The 20,226-nt window shown below is 36.4% G+C and overlaps 1 long non-coding RNA gene across 1 annotated transcript; it reads right to left on the bottom strand.

Annotated features, from left to right (window-relative positions):
* Positions 1–8,059: 8,059 nt before the first annotated feature.
* Positions 8,060–9,439, bottom strand: LOC141434174 (uncharacterized). The gene is made up of 2 exons (XR_012452026.1): positions 8,714–9,439; positions 8,060–8,664 (listed from the first exon to the last, which is right to left on the bottom strand). It is a non-coding gene; the product is annotated as an uncharacterized lncRNA (long non-coding RNA).
* Positions 9,440–20,226: the final 10,787 nt, after the last annotated feature.

Raw genomic sequence — 20,226 nt, 5'->3', positions numbered from 1 at the left:
AATTTATAAGGCATGAACATACAAATTAAACTTCTCGAAACTGATATTAATTATAAACTACCAAATTAAATTAATAGACAAAGCAGAGGTCACTGATAAATTATCTGGCTTTGCGTTACGTTTTTCCAGACAAAAGCCACTGCTTGTAAAGTATCCTAAAACTATTTGTTCATGTAGCATATGCTATGCTGAATAGGGCCTAATTGAAACTAATCGATGTTCTTTTATTTTATTTTTCTTCTCTTATTATCTAAATACATTTATTTATTTATTTGCACACACATTTACATCTATCATTACAGGCTTGACCTAATGCGACAGAGATAATTCTGCCATCCTCACTCTATTTTTGTCTAGCTTCCTTGGCGGGTGGTTATGGTCGTTATTACATGTGACTATCTCGCCATCAACCATTGCAATGTTAGCGTGGCCCCCGTATCTACTCTTATTGCCGCAACGCTCACACATAAGGAATAATCGTTGAGAATGAGCAAATGCAAAAGCACGAGCCAGCAGGAGGCTCGTGCTGAGGCACCAACTGCAGACTAGGTGATAAATATTTTCAAGGTGTTTTTGTAGTCGGTTCAATTTTTTTTGTTATAATTTTTTTTGTGCATCTACCTATACAGTTTCAATGTTTAAAATGGCGGCTCTAAATTCAAAATACATGAAAATTTAAAACCAACTTGAATTCATCACGATTAATGATTTTACAGATCCGAGTACCCTAGAGGGTCCTTGATTGTTAGCCTTTTAGAAAGGCTCAGAGTCACGTAAGGAGGTACAGAGAGAACTATGCTCGGAGTTTAAAACGAATCCAATTAAATGTTCTCTGGGTATTTTTAAATACATATATATCGCGATTCAAACCCGAGTGGAATACAAACTGTTACTTTAAATAAATGAGAAAAACTAGTGTGTTTTAATTTTAAATACTTAGTGGAATTTCACATGCGTTCGTATACCGGGTGTGGCCTGTAATATGAGCAAATAATTATAACATAAATCATACTACTCAAACTGAACAACATTAGTTCAGCTACTTTTAAAAATAATTAGTTTACTAATTTTTATTTCACTTTTAAGTTTATTCGAAGAAGCAATGTAAAGCAAAATGTTTGATGTTTGTAGCGTGACAAGCGACGTCAGTTGTGTTCTAGGATGGCGTACATTGATAGCAGTAGTTAATTTGTATGAAAAAAGGAAAATTCAAAGACTCCATTATTTTTAAAAGTCGCTGTACTAATGTTGTTTAGTTTGACAAGGTCGATCTATGTTTTAACTTTTTGCTCGTATTAGGCCACACCCGGTATAAAAACAAAAGGTATACAACAAGATTTTGATGGTGCTTTACACATAATATCTATGGGCACTAATAGTTTTACTAAAGACATTTTCGGAACGGGCCTGGTGGGTGATTATGATCGTAAATGGCCTTAACGATCTCGTTTTCTATTGTCCAAATTCCAGCTCGGCAGCCGTGTTTGTTGTGAGTAGAGCACCGCCAATGAAGCTTGCAACCAGTCTTCTTGGAAACGTAGTATGAGTAATTATTAACCTTCAGTAAGCGATTTCCTTTCTGTGAAGTCACAATTTCCACTGAAATTCAAGGTTTTGCAGTTATTCTATATATTATTATGCGTTGAGAGGCAAAGCAATTTTTTTTTCTATTAATAAACTTAAACTAATTCCCAAATTAACAATTTATTAGGCATGAAAATACAAATAAAACTTTTCGAAACTGATATTAATTGTACACTGTAGCCTAAATTGAATAAAGTTATTGTACACTAGTAAGTTAAATTAAAAGACATAGCAGGGGTCACTGATGAGTTATTTGGCTTTGCGTTACGGTTTTCCAGACAAAAGCCACTGCTTGTAAAGTATCCTAAAACTATGTAGGTATTCATTTAGCATATGCTATGCTGAATGGGGCCCAATTTAAACTAATCGATGTCCTTTTTATTTATTTTTCTTCTCTTATTCTCTAAATAAATTTATTCATTTATTTGTACACACATTTACATCTGTCATTACAGGCTTGACCTAATGCGACAGAGATAATTCTACCATCGTCACTCTATTTTTGTCAAGCTTCCTTGGCGGGTGGTTATGGTCGTTATTACATGTGACTATCTCGCCATCAAGCATTACGATGTTAGCGTGGCAGCCGTTGTTGCAATGCGTGGAACAACGCCAATGTACTTTTCTATTGCCGCAAGTCCGGCGCAAACAGAAGGAGTAATCGTTCAGAATGAGCAAACGATTGCCTTTTTGTGAAGTCACATACTCCACTGGAATAAATAAATCGACGGTGAGCACAAGCCTAAATCATATCCAAGTAAAAATTTAGCACATTCTTACATACCAATGTTAAAAATACACTTGGCAATACATAAAACTTATTTTATTAGTGATTCACTTTATAAAGTAAAAAATTAAATGTTTATTAGGGTGCTATTTAAATAAATTACTGTGAAAAAGGAGCACAAGAAAATACTCTTGTAATAATGCCATTGGCGGCTGTCCAACGCAATAAATAAATAGAAAAATGATTTATTTTCTGAAATAAATATTATTATTATAAACATTTTTTATATATTTCATGTAAAGAATGAAAGGTGCAGGTGAAACAAGACTAAGGTATAAATTTATAAATGAAACGGCATCACTCCGCAGCTAAATTTGTCGAGTCGAGCTGGCGTAGCACCTCTTTGAGATTCCGATTGCTTCTTTCGGCTTAACCATTTTCTACTAGGTCGGCCGGCGCGGCCCCGGTGGTGGGTGATTGTGATCATTCTTGAATACGACTACATCGCCTTCAAAGGTCGTGATGGTGGCGCGACAACCGTGGTTACAGTGTGTAGAGCAACGCCAACGAAGCTTGCCCCCACATGATTGCCCTGTACAGAAGGAGTAACCGTTGACCATGAGCAAACGTTTGCCTTTTTGCGAAGTCACATACTCCACTGAAATAAAACCATTATTATTGTTATTTCGTATAAATAATATACATGATGCTATCAAATTTATCTGGGACATTTCAACAAGTTGTAGGGCAAGTTCGATTGAATAATGATACTCTATAAATATTTAAGAAAAATTTATTTTGATTAACATATGTTCCAATACATTTTCACGTCCATGTTCAGTATGATGTGTCAAAGACGTACGAGTAAATATTAAAATGAGTAAATCGGTAAAAAGCACAGATAAAGTTAACCCGTCCTGCGACTAATGATTTTTCGGGTTATTTTATTTTCTTTAAGTAGCCTATAGTGAACCTGTAGTAAGTGTTTATTTTATTATAACATGTCAAACTTATCAAAAATGTCTAGGGATATTTTTATCCCTAGACAATTTTGAACATTTCAATATAGGCATATTACTACTGTCAAAACATCAAATTTGTCTAGGGATAATGAGTATCCAAAGACTATTTTGATGCGTCTAGGTTATTATTTAGTGTTAGTTAGTTAGGCAAAACACACAAATGAAAAATATACGATCTTATTCTACGGTTAGTTCTTAGCTTAATAATACATCCCATTAGGGATAACGGCAATTGTTTTATTCTAAGGGCTTACGCTAGCTGGCGCGGATGCACGGAGCGAGCGCACGGCTGCGGGCGCGGGTACAGGTAAAAATATGGTGCACGCGACGCGTGCAGTGCGCTCCCTGCAAACCGAGTCAGCTAGCGTAGGCCCTAACATTTTCAAATTGCGTCCATTGGCTTCTCGGTCACATTAGATTTGGTTACATAAGGATGCTAAGTAAGAAAAGGTGCAGTACATCGAAGACGGGATCCCTAATGTCATAATAGGTCATAATTACGACAGTAACAGGAACAAAAAGTAGGTAATATAAATAAAAAGATATCAAATACAGAACCTATGTATGCTTTTCACTTTGGAATGGCTGCACTTTTTGGCTAATTCTTTTTTCGTTGCGTTTGAGTCAGGACAAGGTTCTTACGAAATGAAATGTTTGCAAAATTATAAAAAAAAATGAAAAATTGGGACCTCTACATAAAACAATCGATTTATTTTTTGCGCCGTCCTGGCGGGTGGTTGTGATCAATTCTAGCTGCGAGGAACTTATCACCAACAGCTGTGATGGCAGCACGGCAACCTTGGTTAAGGTGCGTAGAGCAGCGCCAGCGAAGTCCAGCCCCAGTAGCATACCCTACGCAGAACGGGTAGCCGTTGACCATGAGCAAACGCTTGCCTTTTTGCGAAATCACGTACTCCACTGGAACAGAATTTTTTGAATTCAGTTTTCTAAATTTTAAACAATTGTTGAAATACAAGCATCTAGGTTTTCTATGTTAATGTTCAAGAAGTGGTCTCTAAGTTCCACGCTCAAGCTAAAAAGTGACAAAATCTAGCTTAATAATAATAATGCTAGTTGATATCTATTAATTATAGATATCAACTAGCATCGATTTAAAAAAATATCGCGTTTTTCGACTCCATATCAAAACTTGATTTAGTCACTTAGCCAACTTTTAGCTTGAGTACTGAGCAAATAACACATCTTTAATAGCTGTTGCACGCAATTTTGTCTGCGTCCGTGGGAAGTTTACTGGAATGGTTTAATACAAAACTCCAATTCCTCATATTATTTATTATTCAACATGGCAACTATTGCTCATAGAATGGCGTGGGCAAGTTACGAGTACTCGTACCTATTTATAGATCAGTTAATAATTTACTGATTAATCCATTTAATTCAATTTAGAAGCCTAAAGTCGAAAAGCTATCTTCAATACAATACAAATATTCTTTATTGCACACTACAAATCAGTAGTTTTTTTTTATACAGACACAAAACACAGGGTTGATAATAGGCGGTCATCTTCATTCTTGTTTATGGGTGGATTATTGATGCTTGGAGCGCCGTCCTGGTGGATGGTTATGATCATTCTTGGACTGTATGACCTGACCGCCGAAGGTGATGATGACAGCGCGGCAACCATGGTTGAGGTGCGTGGAGCAGCACCAGCGAAGTCTGTCACCGGCCCCCGACACTTGCCGCATGCAGAACGAGTAGCCACCGACCATAAGTAACCGTTTGCCTTTTTGCGAAGTTACAAATTCCACTGAAAAAATAATAATTAAAAGCTAAAGTAAAAGGATCAGCCTAGAAGTTCTATCTATGGCCTCTCAAACAGACAATCATAGGTTCAGCCTAGGCTCTCTGAGTTTTTCGGAATTCATGCGAAAAATTACTTTTAAAAATTACCATGAGCTTTTGGTTGCGGAAAGCAAAAATTTGAGAAGCAATTACATAGTGTGTGCGAATTTTCTAATCCGTATTTGGCCCGCGCCTATCCTCTCATTCTGAGAGGAGGCCTTATTCTGGCAGATGATAAAAATTATAAATAACTTTGATTGAGCATGATGGTGTTTTTGAAACACATGTTGTTAATAGGTACGATAGGCAAAATCTGAGTTATCTACGCTGAAATTTGGAGCACCTTGCAATATTGGTAATTGGTTTCAAAGAAACAGGATAAGACATGTCAAAAAGCACGTTTATATTTACAATTTTTTATACGAGTATTTTGAATTATTGAATTCTTAGTCTATATCACGATTCTAATAGTAAAGTATAAGTAGAATAACCACAAAAAGCATTCAAAGTAAACAAATGTTTTTTTCTTTATATATACTATTTTTTATACTATCATATATTATAATATAAAATTGTTTGTGTAAAAAATAAAGAATTTGTGGTTTATAAAAACTCAAACTATCCGTATACCGAATTTCATCTAAATCGGTTCAATGGTTTAGACGTGACGTAGTAACAAACGAACAAACAGACTTACAAACTTTCGCATTTATAATATTAGTGGGAAGTGGGATTATGTATAGTACTTTAAATTTCAATAAGTTTAAGCATTATATTTACCTAACACCTTTTTTTAGCCCCTAACTGTCCCTCTTATCTGCTCAAAGACAACTTAAAAGGATTAGTTTTCCTTAGTACATCTTCTCATTCAACCGGCGTGCACCTGGTAGATGGTTATGATCATTCTTGAAGATGACCATTCGACCGTCAATGGTCGTGATGGTGGCGCGGCAGCCGTGGTTGCAGTGGGTGGAGCAGCGCCAACGAAGTTTGTCGCCGGTCTGCGCGCTCATACAGAAGGAGTAACCGTCGAGCTTAAGCAAGCGTCTTCCTTTTGTTGAAATCACATATTCCACTGGAATGAGAGTTGCACGATGTAGAATCTACTATACAATAACCCAATCGTATGTTTATTGATAAATACGTTAAGCATCGCACTGCTGTTAAAAACAATTACGTAGATACAAATATCACAAAAACCAAGCCGAATCAAGCGTACATTGTAGGACATTTTTATCTTTAAATATGCCCAGGAAGTCTCTCGGATTAGTCGTGGGCACCGTTTATAGTATAGGATACTTCAAGACATATTTAATTGTAGAGGCTTATAAAGCGTTGTGAAAGCACATGCAAGTCTTTCAGTGTTATAACCACGTTTATCTCTTACCATCAGCCTTACCGTGCATATGTTCTTCACCAACTAGGTTACACATACAACACGATAACTCTTTATTATAGACCCCATAGTAAAAAGTTAAGAGCAACAGCACATTAACAAAATTTATTCGAAAACAAGGTACTTGCTTAAGACTAAAGTAAATAACAAAGATAGTAGTTAAATATGGCATTTTATTTCGAACTTGAACATAAACGTTGCAATTTAGTTTTATAAATTATTTAAAAAGTAACATTTAAATTTGTCGTAATTAATAAACATTAATTATTACAATTTTGTAATTTTACATACTAAAAGTAAACAAATTATACTGCCTAGATTACTAGGTATTTAAAACATAACGTAACAATAACGTAAAACTCCTTTTATCATAGATCATGTAAATAATAGAAAAATAACCCCTCAAACAATCCCTTGCTATGTACACCATTCTATATTCATTTTTAACTTCAATAGTTAGTTCAGAGCTTTCTGCACAATTTTGATGACATTTAGTGACTTTATTAAATGAAGTAGTTTAGTTCGTAATGAGAACCCAGGAGGCATATTGTCGATCGCAGTCGGAATCAAAATCACGTTCATCCCTCTTTCTATCAAATGCCATTCAACGAGGCCAGAAAGAGACGGCGAATGGTTATAGTTTCCGTATCTTTGTTCTCAAATCTTAAAACGGAACCAAACAAGAAACCCATGGTTTTAGTTCATCGGAAACAATCGTATCGCACGATTTGTACGTGACGATAGTTTACAGAACTTAGCTTCTTTTAATCATTCCTCTGTTCCCAGTTAAACTCTTTGAACTTAGCCCTACGTTATAGAATCAAAGATGCAGGTTTTGGGTCCTCGTGTCCGCGGCTCGTGCGAGTGGCAGGCTCGGATATTGACGATCTCGTTTTCCACAGTCATGATGGATGCTCGGCAGCCGCGTGCGCAGTGGGTTGAACACCGCCATCGACTCTTAGGACCCCAGGCGCGGTCGAAGCGATACGAATACCCGTTCAGCTGCACCATACGTCTGCCTCTTTGAGACGAGACGAATTTCGCTGAAAGATTAACTATAGTATCTGAGGGTGAGTCCAAGTTTGTATCAGTTTAGCGTATGAGAAAGTAAGAGAAGTACCATATTAGATTGGACGCAAAAAGATACAGGATCTCGCAACGTGTTCCTGATTTGCATATTTTCATGTCTGTGCATACAGTCACTACCGTGGCTGCATTAGGTTTTCTTCTATTTCGAGTAAGCGAACTCATCATAAGATTTACGTTTTTCTTTATTAAACATTAGAAAGAATTATTACACCCTTCCATGGTTGAGAGTGACAATGGAAGTTACTGTGTGCACGAAAATGAGAATTACCCATTCAAGCACCCAACCTATTGATTATGAGACTCTACGGTGCTACGTTTCTTTTAAAAAATGCGTAGAGCTATATTTACGTTTTGCGGGTTAGTAAAATGTCTGTTTTATCTCATTCACTTGTTTATTTCAATGTTTTCAAGGTGGGTTTTAACAATCTATATTAGGTCATTTTTATCTTCTAATACATAGTATAAAATTAAGCCGCTTCCCGCCGTCTATCCCTCTGTGTAGGTATGTGCCTACGCAGATCTTTTGAACTACGCTACGGATTTTAAAGGTGATTTCCATCAATAGACAGAGGAAGAGTTAAGAGGAAGGTTTAGATATTTCATTAATATTTATAACTAACGCTGCGCCCTGGCTCCCTGCGGGTGTGCAGTTTGAGAAAAGAGAGGTGATAAATATAGAAGTTACTGGCTTTGATTAGATTAGAGATAGATAGTTTCTTAATTTTTTTCGTTTCTTTTTTTCAAAGTTGCACCCAGCCGTGTAGAGCCCGGGGGGTTAGTATATTTATTTTAATAAATATCGTGGGACAATTGACACTAATTGACTTAGCCCTTGTACTTGTACTTACTATGGCTGCTAGACAACGCTTAAACAAACTTAGCTTATAAAAATGTTTCCTTAAATACACATAAAATCCATGACTCGAGTACAAATGACTGTTTGTGCTGAGATTCTAACCTATTCAATTCACTCATTAATTAATTCATTCAATTCATAGTCAAGAGCACTAGGCTTTCCGGTCGCCTAGTAAATATGTTGTTGCCTTTGCTTGTAGGTGGTCGATTCATAACAGCTAGCTCGAATGAAGTAACTTTTCACTGCGTGAGCGCCGTCTTCGTTATTCAAGCGAAAAACAAAACATACATACTATCTGCGTATAGGCTGCGTATAGCACTAAGCATGTAAAACTTATGACAGAAAGGTAATTTTTACGGTTCTCGAATTTTTTTTACTATTATGGAGTTTTAATTTAATTTATAGGTAGCCTGTTTTGCACTGACGCCGCAATCCGCAAAATTAAACGAAAAAAAAAAAGAAGTGAAATTCATACGAAATTTATTTGCTTGGATCATTTACGGTTGACGGCGTCAGTGTGTAAACAAGGTTATATACGTAACGATTTCTTTACTGCATTTGTGCGGTTATTAGATGATATTTGTCTGAAACACGATTGTCACTTATTGAATCTACCTGTACATATTTAATTATAATGTAATACACATATAGACATCAGCATTCAATGATTTGTTCATGAGTGTTCTTGTGAAACGACCTTGTCGTGGTAGGTAAATAAAATGTGGAATATTCTTTTTCTGTTAAAAAACTACATTATCCCTGATTAACATAGTACTGGATGGTTATGATCGTCCATGGAGGCGACTATACTGCCGTCAACAGTGTGGATGCACGCGTAACACTGAGTTTGGTTGTAGTCCGCAGAACAGCGCCATATAATCTTGTTGTCTCTGATTTCAAGTTTTTCGTAAGTGTTCCCGTTCAGTTTTGCTATCATTTTTCCCAGTGGGCACGTGGTAAAAACGACTGAAAGATAAAAAAGGTGTCATTTAAAGTCTTTATAGGTACATTATAATGAAGACATTCATTTCATTTGTTTCATTTGAATTGGCCCGGTCACCACCAATAACCGTTGGGGGAGAAAAGCTGGCAGGCCTCCCACTAGGTGGATTGACGACATCATGAGAATTGGGTGCAACCGGTGGTGGTGCAAGTGGCGAGTAGTCGTTCATTGTGGCGTTCTAAGGGGGAGGCCCTTGTTCAGCAGTGGACATCTTCCGGCTGATGAAAATGACGACATAATAGCTCATGTTTATAGGTATCATTCTCATGGTCGACTTATACCTATTCATACTTACTGCGATTCATGTTTTACTAGGCTTAGTTGTGGTGGTAGTGCACTTTTATTATGCAAGTACGATACAGTATTGTCAAAGTTATATTGAACACATTTTGACTATTACTCGTACTGTAGAAGTAAGCAGTGAGTGTTCATTTAACTTAAAGTATTAGTAGAAATGGAGACAAAAACTTGACATATATATGTACTTGTTAATATTATTAATCTTGGATCCCTTATGGCGTAAACAATATACTTATACATGTTGCTAATATTGCTATGCCCTTAAACAGGGTTGCACTTAGACCTAAGGTGACTGTACAAAGTGCAATGATGAAATAAATAAAATATTTCTAGAGTTAGTAAGTGAACCAAGGGGATACATAATGAAAAATGTACTTAACCGTCTGAAACGGCCATGCTTTTATTTTGTGGATGTTTGTAGAGCTTAGCTCTTGGGTTTAACGAGTGAAGCAGTTGCTTGCGGATACACTAATGATAGGGGATTTATGATACATTTCTGTGGTCCTAACTAATGTATACACACAAAAAATCGATTTGAGGATTGTATTTAAGTCAGTTTTCAGTTTAAAATGGAATATATTTATAAACAAACAGATAATATGTATATACAATAATTAACAGACATAAATAAAAAAAGAATTAAAACTAACTTACTTTAATCCTAAAAATCTATATTTACAAATATCACCCAAGTCGTTGCTATTGGGCAGGGTGCCCATAAACTGGCTGCGTTTTTATAGTTTAAAATAAAACAACCAGATTATTAACGTCTTTTATAATAGCGTCGTTTATAATTCTTTGCTCCTGGCAGATGACTGTGTTCATCCATTACAAGCACCACTTCACTCCTTACAGTTACAATGAATGCGCGACAGTTTAAGCCGCGAGAGGTGCATCTCCACCGTATTTTTTCGACATCCGTCCCTGCATGTGTGATCGTATCCTTCCCAAAGGTGAACCCGTTGTGTTGCAACAATGTGGTTCCTCTCAAAGATGGAATAAAAATCGCTGTAAAACAATAAACAATGTGATATATCGTGTCTCGCCTTTGTACAAATATCTCAAAGTTTGTCAATTGTGTTTTGTTTCTTTTCTTTTGTACAGTAAAGAGTTGACATACGTATTATAATTAATCAAATGGCTATATCATTATCTAACTTAATTATTATTTAATTTAAGCATTACTTTACTTTGTGGATCTAAAAGATCTGTGTACTATGTCAACATTTTGTAAGTGAAACAAGGAGATATGTATTAAAAATATATTTAGAAGTCTAATATTATCATACTTTTACTTTGCGAATGGTTTTATACACTAATAATAACCTAAGCACCGTCTCGCTGTTATGAGATATCTTGTGCAGTACAATGAGAGTTGTGTGTGCTTGAAAACGGTTTTAGACTATTTTTATTTGTTTTTAAATTTAAGCTTGACAATGCATATTATGGAACAGAAAAACAATTTTTAAGCTACTTTTACATATAACAGAGTTATAATGGTTATAAATTCAAGATTACACAGAGAAAGACAAAATTTCATGTGACATTAAATACAAGTATTTTGATAATAATACAACATAAGACAAATTCAGGAGTTATTAGTATCAGTATCAGTGAAATATGTTCGTCGCTTTCGTTTACGAATAGGGCCACTCTTTCTGATCCTCGATTCCGGCGGATGGTTATGATCATCATTTATAGACACAATTTCATCCTTCACAGTGGCAACATACGCCAAACAGCCTATTCCCCGCGTGTTGCATCTCCACCGTGTTTTTGCTCCATCGGTTCCCTTATATGCCATCCAGTGTCTACCGTACGTATATCCGTTGTGCATTATGAGCCTCGTCCCGCGCTGCGACGTTATAAACATCGCTGCAACTAAAACGACAGTATTTCATTTTCAATTGTTCTTTTATAAACTGACAGTGAAGCATGCCAAATCAACTACATTAATCAAAATACACGTCCCATCATATTAGACACGTGGAGTAATACGGGACGCATATTTCAACTAATTTGGTTCTATATTTAGTACATTCCGCCCCCCAAAAGTATGAGGGTTTTCGAAGCGTCTTTAATTTACAAGGACACTTGATAAATAAAACAAAGTTTTTAAGGAAAGATAATGTCATATGCTCACAAAACGGGTTCATAGACACATAGGTAGAGATGCATTCGTTGTTGCAAATTGAAGGTCAAGAAGCTTGTCGGTACTCTGCATTAGCGGAATTTATCAGGCGGTGCTGGATGGTTGTGTTCATAATTTCCAGATATTATTTCGCCGTCAAAAGTATACATGAATGCGCGACAGCCTTTTGTGCAGTTGGTAGAGCAGCGCCACCGCTCTTTTGAGCCGTTCGTAGTGTGGATGCAATATTTGTAGCCGTTTAACTTCACCATCCTTTTACCGCACTGGGTCTTCGTGAATTCCACTAGAACGAAAAATCCACAAGTTTTAGTAAGAAGCAATTTAAGTTTTTTTTTATTAAATGATAAGTAAGTTATAATTTATTAAATCAGGTGTTAAGTAAGTTATGTATATTTTAAAGGAAGCGATAAATACATTTTGTGAACCCACCCTGTTTGTTGCTGTTTTATATTTGGGTCAAATTTTGAAAGTTAATTTTACCCCACTTTCAGTGGTCGGATTGCCTTGAAATTTGGTATTAATATGTAGGTTGGATGACAATGTAAGTACAATGTGTGGCGCAGAACCGGGGATAATATTTTAAACAGAGGCTCTATAGATCACTTGGATTGGATCATCATGGTCTCACTTTATTAACATCAAAACTTAACTTTTGTTTTTTTTATCAAACTTAGACTTGCAGTAAACACATAAATCTCGAGTTAGCGTTAAGCTCAGTTTAGTAGTATTGTATGGTACTGTCAAGCTTAAGCCTGGATTAACTACTAAATCTAGATTTATTTTTTCCTGCAAGACGGCCTTAATCGTAAATTCAATGTACGCCATCCTAGAACCCAACTGACGTCGCCTGTCACGCTACAAATATCAAACATTTTGCTTTACATTGCTTCTTCGAATAAACTTTAAAGTGTAATAAAAATGAAAAAACTATTTATTTTTAAAAGTCGTTGAACTAATGTTGTTCAGTTTGACGAGTACGATCTACGTTTAAATTTTTTGCCCGTATTATAGGCCACACACGGTATAGTTAAAAAGTGGATTCTGAGGGTTACCTTTTTTTTTATACGACTGGAAGGCAAACGAGCAAGTGGGTCTCTTAACCAGGTCATAAGTCCATCTCGTTGGTGGACGTCCTACGCTGCGCTTGCCGATCCGCGGCCACCACTCGAGAACTTTTCGGCCCCAACGGCCATCTGTTCTCCGTGCTATATGGCCTGCCCATTGCCACTTCAACGAGCTAATTCGCTTAGCTATGTCGGTGACCCATGTTCTTCTACGTATCTCCTCATTTCTGATTCGATCCCGTAGAGAAACCTCAAGCATAGCTCTCTCCATAGCTCGATCCGAGTTGGATTCGACGATTGACTTCCTTCTCGAAGTAGTTGTTATAGTAGATAGCAGTCCCTTAATACATTCAGCCGTCAGAGGCATGTGATTTTTTTTGGTCTAATACTTTAATTATTGAAAAGTATGAGTAATGAGACCACTGGCACGTTTCCTAATCAATCGCCGCCGTCGCGTGTCATGTATGCGCTTGACATTCTGTTTCTGACACGTTCCTATTACGGTCATAGCATGATACGGTGAAGTGGTTAGAGAGACTTGAAAGCTGCACGTCCACTGCATCGGAATCGGAGCACACGGAGCGGACAGATTAGTTGCTTCACTGGTACTGCGAGCACTGGATCAGCATTTCTGCGCCATGGAAACAAATCCGCTCCGTACGGTGCGTCCGCTCCGATTCCGATGCAGTGGACGCAGCTTAAGGGTTCTTTTTTTCCTTTTAAGGTACGAAATCCTAAAACTTATAAATCTGCAACTGATGATGATACATCAATCAACATTGACCACTCGAGAATGGTTACTGTTTTTTCATGACTTGAATACAGTCCAAAATAGCATACAATACAGTACAAAAATCCAAAGAATGAATAATAAGATTGATTCATTTTAATTAGTTAAGATCGCGGTGGGTGATTGTGACTATATTTTACAGATATAATTTGATCATGGAAAGTGGAAATTGTTGCGCGACATCCTTGAGTGCAGTGTGTTGAGCATCGCCACCGAACTCTTGCGCCTCTTATATTGTTTTGGCAAAACGTATAGCCATTGTGTTTAATCAGCCTTTTGCCCCGCTGGGACGTAGTAAACTCCGCTTGAAAGGGAAAAACCATGTTATTTATTGTGGAAGCGAGAAGACGGGTGACTAAATAAAAATCAATCTACAGATAACCGCAACACGAGAGGAATTACAGGTATTTGAATTGTTAAGCCACTCGCCACTGTCCATAATTATTAAGCCGAATTTTACGTAATCCTAGTAAACATTTATAAACCAGAATAGCATTACACGGCCAAATTATGAACAGTAAGTGCAAGTGGCTCAACAATCCCAATTTGTAACTGTACATTAACGGTCCCTCTTAGAAAGAAGAAGAGTCCTTTTTTCAATCATAATTAATTAGCAAAATATACAAGAAACTAGGTATCGTAAATTATAAGAATGCTAAACATGTTAAAGTCGCACGTAAAAAAAAAACAAATATTTTAGTGCAATTTTATGCGTATCTAACACAGTAAATTAGGACACAAATTAGGATCGTGGTGGATGGTTATGGTCATTTTTCACAGACACAATTTCGCCATCGTATGTGACTAATGACGCTCGACAGCCATAAGCGCAGTGTGTAGAACACCTCCAACGAGTTCTTGTACCGGTCGCACGGTCTACGTAAAATGTATAGCCATTCAGTTTGATCAATTTTTTACCACGCCTGGAGGTGATGATTTCCGCTGGTGAGAAAAATATACTTTTTTGTTAGCAATTGCACACAATGGTATATATAATATTATTATATGTTGTTATATCACATTAGCGAACATTTATATAAGATCAGTAATTAAATAAATCTAATGGAGTTTTTTTACAAAACAATAAATTACATTGGGGGCTTATAAAAAGGTATTCAAACAAAAAAAAAATACAACTACTTTAAAAAAAATACTTGAAAAAAAGCCTCAGTAGTTTTTCCAATTTATAAAAAATACTTTTTTGGTTGCTGTAGTTTTTCACACGCATAGTTTTTTTTGAATTTATTTATTGACGAAATAATAAACATTAGGCACATTCAGCGTAACTACGTAAATTATAGCATCTTAATATTAACAAGCATTTTTTGCTGAATGTACAGTCAAGGAATTTAATTCATGGGCCACCATGGAACCTTATCAAAGGAAAAGTCATTACGACTTTCCTTGTCAATTAATGCGATGTCAATATTACGTTTTCTGTGAAATGGTTCCATGGTGGAAAATGAATTAAACTCCTTGACCGTACTCTAATGTAAATTTCGAGTGGAGAAGTAGAAAATCAAAACATACAAATAGTTTAGAAAATGTAAAAAACCTAAAATAAAAAATACAGTTGAGGTGTCTGATGTTTTCAGTTTAATAATTTGTTGAGTGAGATTATTTATTTAACGTTTCGTAATCATAATACCTATTTTATCATTAATTACAAGTGACTTGAGTGACTTATTCATATTTGTGTTATATTAAACTTATTAACTAAGTCTTAGTTAAAAATAGGTGTAGTTATTCAATGTTTCCTACTTAATAGAGTTTAAGACCACAAGACTTATTTTTCTTTTCGGTTTTAATCAAAGTTTTTGTAATTAAATTTTTTTGTCGATGATGGTTTAATAATGAACTATTCATCAAATGAAAGGCATTTTTCTGCACAAAAGCGTTAGGTTTTAGAAAACGATTATGTTTGCGCGACAACCGTGGTGGCAGTGTGTCGTTAATGCGAAAAAAAAACATGAACATGAAAAAAACTCCAAAAAACACGAAAGCATTCGATGTAGGTAAACCGTGTGAAATAATCGTTTATGGCCTCGGCGATATAATTTCCCGTAAAAGAAAGTATTCAAAAATGGAAGGCTTCACAAAAATGAATGAAAATATGCTCTTTTACGTATTATTAAGAAAGTTTTGGTTCATGCGTGTGCTCATTTTTTACAAAGACAATTGAGTCATCAACAGTCACCAGCGATGCTTTACAGCCTTGGAAGCTGTGTGTCGAGCACCGCCACCGAGTCTTCTCACTGCTCGCTCGATCTACGTAAAACGTGTAGCCTTCGAACTTGATCAACTTTCTGCCCCGCTTAGACGTGGTGAATTCCGCTGTAAATAAAAAAAAACCATTACGTATCATCACCATTACCGCCATCCGAAAGACGTTAGTTTCAAGTATGCTTATGTAACTGTAATCTCTGGCATGGACGCTAAGAATTAATATTAGCGGCCTTATAGTTTAACAACTTCAAAAATAAATGCAAAGTTCTTTATGACTAAGTAAATAAATACATTCGCGACTACAATACTGGTAGACGTGAAAAAGGAGTAAATGATTTTAGCTAGTTTATTTTTAAATGTTATAGACCAAACTTTGTCATAGTCTGTGATCAATCAAAATACTAAATTTGTAGCGCAATCTTTTAATTTACTTACCTAAATATCAAAATTATTGTTCACAATACATGATATCAAAAGTTCAAAAATAGCTTAACACCTTTACTTTGTCAAAGTAAAAACAGTTTATTGTTTCTATACTGGGACAGTTATTTTTTTAATGAATGATGTAACAGTACTAAGTTCCAGCTTGATACTACGAATCTCCTACAACTAAACCTCCCGCGGTGGATGATTGTGTTCACTCTTCACATTAACAATGACCTCTCCGCTAGTGACGAGAGCTGCTCGACATCCGCGCGTGCAGTGTGTAGAACAGCGCCACCTTTCTGCATTGCCACTCGTTCTATACAAGCGAAACCTATAGCCATTGTACTTGATCAGCCTGCGCCCGCGCTGAGATAAGATAAATTTTGCTAAAAAAACACCAAAGCATTGGTCAACATTCACAGACATTTAAATGGAATTATGTAACTCTCAGTAGGTGCCACGATAAAATATGGTCGCCAGTGTCCTAACAGGTTGCAGCGTTGAAATTTTATTAGGAGGAATCGGAAGCCTGTGTGAAAGAGAACAAACTTCACCCAGTGGCGCGATAATAACAGACAAAGAAAAAAACCGTTTACCTTTACTTGCCCGAATTTCATTTGCCCAATTTCACTTGCCATACCAACGTTTGCCATAAAATATATAGAACCGTGCTGTTTTTAGGTTTTGTTTTAATGCCATCATATAGAATGCAGTAGGTTAGGTTAGGTTAGTTTAATATCAACTCTGAAGAAATTACTATTTCAGATATAAATTACTATATGGCAAATGAAAATTCTAGAAAACGTTACATTCGGGCATATGAAATTCGGGCAAACGATAGAGAACCGAAAAAAATACTAAGCTGCTACCAAAAAAAAGGCATCTTCTACCTAATTAGAGCGATCAGTTACAAAATGATTATTATATTATTAGATTATTATTGTACCGTTTTTGTCAAACTTAAAACCTAAATTTGCTAAAAGTGGCTTCGAAGCGATAACGTTTCATGTGCTCTACCTACCCTATTTGGGAATACAGGAGTGTTGTTTGTGTGTGTGTGATTAGATTATTATAGTTTCAAACCTTTGTTTTACGACGGCTCCGCGTCATTTATGACTAAGTACTTATATTTTTCATCATCATCATCAGCCGGAAGACGACCACTGCTGATCAAAGGCCTCCTCCTGAAGGCCATAATAAACGACAATTCGCCACTTGTAACCACCACAAATCCCATCCAAATCCAAAAATCCGATCCGGAATAGTCATAGAAATATTTGTATGGGAGTTAATAAACTAGATCCGATTTCCGTCATCTGATTTCACCATATAAATAGTCCGACCGGACGTTTGTAGTAGGACGTTAATAGCAGTGCACACTGCACAGTGGTTTTGCGCCCTAAGAGTGGCGGTCATAGGGTATCGCGAAGGTAATGGCTGACGTTATCAATACTAATTATTTTAGTTCATTAATATGGACCTCCGCAAAGTAACGCCTGATTCAATAAATTATTGTTATTATGCTTTTTTGTAATATTTTACGTTATAAAAAAAGCAAATTTATTGTAAAAAACTTTGTTTTTACTCGAATTTTTTTTCATTTATTATATTTGAAAAAATACATGCTAAATAGAAGAAAAGAATTAGAACTTATAACTAATTAACTTATATATTGTCATTTTTATAATAAAAATAAAGTAAATACCTAATTATTACTTAAAACTACAAACACACTAATGGACGAAAAATATATTATTTACATATTAGGAGCTATCTAAAATAATGTAAATCTAGTGTTTATTACATAACTATGTACATTTTATTCTATACCGACAGCAAATTCAACACCTCTCTTGTTAGACTAGACTTCTTCTTCATTGGTAACCTTTTTAAACCAGCAGATGATTCCGTGATAAACTCTTGCGATGGATAACACCGCTTCTTAGCTTCTAACACTTTTTGATAAGGTGGTAGCATTCAGTGATTTTGAATTGATGAAGTTTTTCACCATAAAATACAGATTTTTAGTTAGCTCAGTCTCATTTACGAGGGACAAAACCATAGTAAAACAGGACCAGTAGGCTCACAACGAATAAAAGTACATCGCGCGGCTTAAATGTGTTGGCGCCGGTTGGCGCCGGTACGCACGCACCCACCGCACGCACACACTGATAATTTAAGGAGGATTAAGTTTTCTTTAGTCAAGCAAAATGACGTAAGTTTCGATTTTAGCTCGCTCGTCTTGCGCTTGCTTCGCGAGATGATCACATTTTACGTTCGCGTACTCGTACTTACGTAATTTTTGAATTAGGTATAGTTGTAAATGTAGTGTGCAAGTTTAAGTGGAAATTGGCGGGCCACTTCGCTCGAAGAACAGTTAACCGTTGGGGGAGAAAAGTCGTCGAGTGGCGACCACGAACCGGAAGACGAAGCGTTGGCAGGCCTCCCGCCAGTTGAATTGACGACATCGTGAGAGTTGCGGGAAACCGGTGGATGCAAGTGGCGAGTTGTCGTTCATTGTGGCATTCTAAGGAGGAGGCCTTTGTTCAGCAGTGGACGTCTTCCGGCTGATGATGATGATGAAGTGTAGTGTAATAGTTTCGTGCAAGGACACATAAAAAAATAATAGATTACTAGTACTAATAGAGTATTAATTAGAATAAATAATAGAACCTACCTACCTATAAACACTATCGTTATAGTATTATGTGTTGGTAAACATGAGTATTATGTATACAATCGCCATCATCATTCCGGCGAATTTATAAATAATATTTTTAAATTTAGTATAATAATAATAATATAACGGCATAGAATCTGTCTGGTTTCTCTAGACACAGACATTAGACAATAGACACAGACATTAGGCAGTAGGCAGTTAAGTCTCCTTAAGGGTCGGAGTGGACCTACTTTTCCTCTTTTACTATGGACAAGACTTCGTCAGTGTTTAAATTTAAAGAAGCGTCGTTAGATTGACTCGAATCATCCAACAAAGAATTTATCGCGGAACTATCTGTCTTACTTAACTCTGCAAGCCTGCGGCGTTTTGGTCTTTTGCTACACTTCTCGAAGTCCTTTCTGTACTGATGCTGTTGAGTACTCGTCGAAGCCTCTGCTGCTGGTGGTTGAGTGACGTGGCTCCCTGCTGCTGCACAAGTTGGCAGAACGCAAACTTCAATTTCGTTCAGCCAGTCTCCGTACTTAGAGACCATACGAAAATGCTTGCGAGAGACTTGCTTACAAATAGCTACAAATTTTGTACATAGATTAGTAACTCTTTTTTATCAAATTCTCAACATCATCAGGTAGCAACTGTACCAGGGCTTGAAAAAACTTGACGACACCGGTCCAGTTCGGATTAGCTGTCCTTAGTAGACGGCCAAATATCTAGTACAAGCATTCTTTTGAAAGAACACTCAACACCAGTACCTAAAACGAAACAAAGAAAACAGTTAAATGCGGATTAAAATACAATACATGTTTCGTAGCAAGTGCTACGCGCCCAGGTGCGCGGCGTAGACCCTGGCTGCACCTTACAGCTGCAGCATGCCGCAAAAACATTTTTAAAGCCTAGTAGTTGATACTTTAAGCGACATTTTTATACCAAATTCAATGGCACAAGTAGATACGAACATAAGTAAAAACTCCAACAAAAAAAGTACAGAAATAAATACGTAAGAAATGCTACGGCGTAGCACTCTATTTAAAAATAAGGTAGATTGAAAATGCAGAATAGTAAAGTGAATTAATAATACATACCTGTAACTTGAATGTCCATTTCAAAATAA

The sequence above is a fragment of the Choristoneura fumiferana genome, chromosome 13 (assembly GCF_025370935.1).
Source record: "Choristoneura fumiferana chromosome 13, NRCan_CFum_1, whole genome shotgun sequence".
Lineage (NCBI taxonomy): Eukaryota > Metazoa > Arthropoda > Insecta > Lepidoptera > Tortricidae > Choristoneura > Choristoneura fumiferana.
Note: the sequence above shows the minus strand (reverse complement) of the source record. Positions and strands in the feature narration are given on the sequence as shown.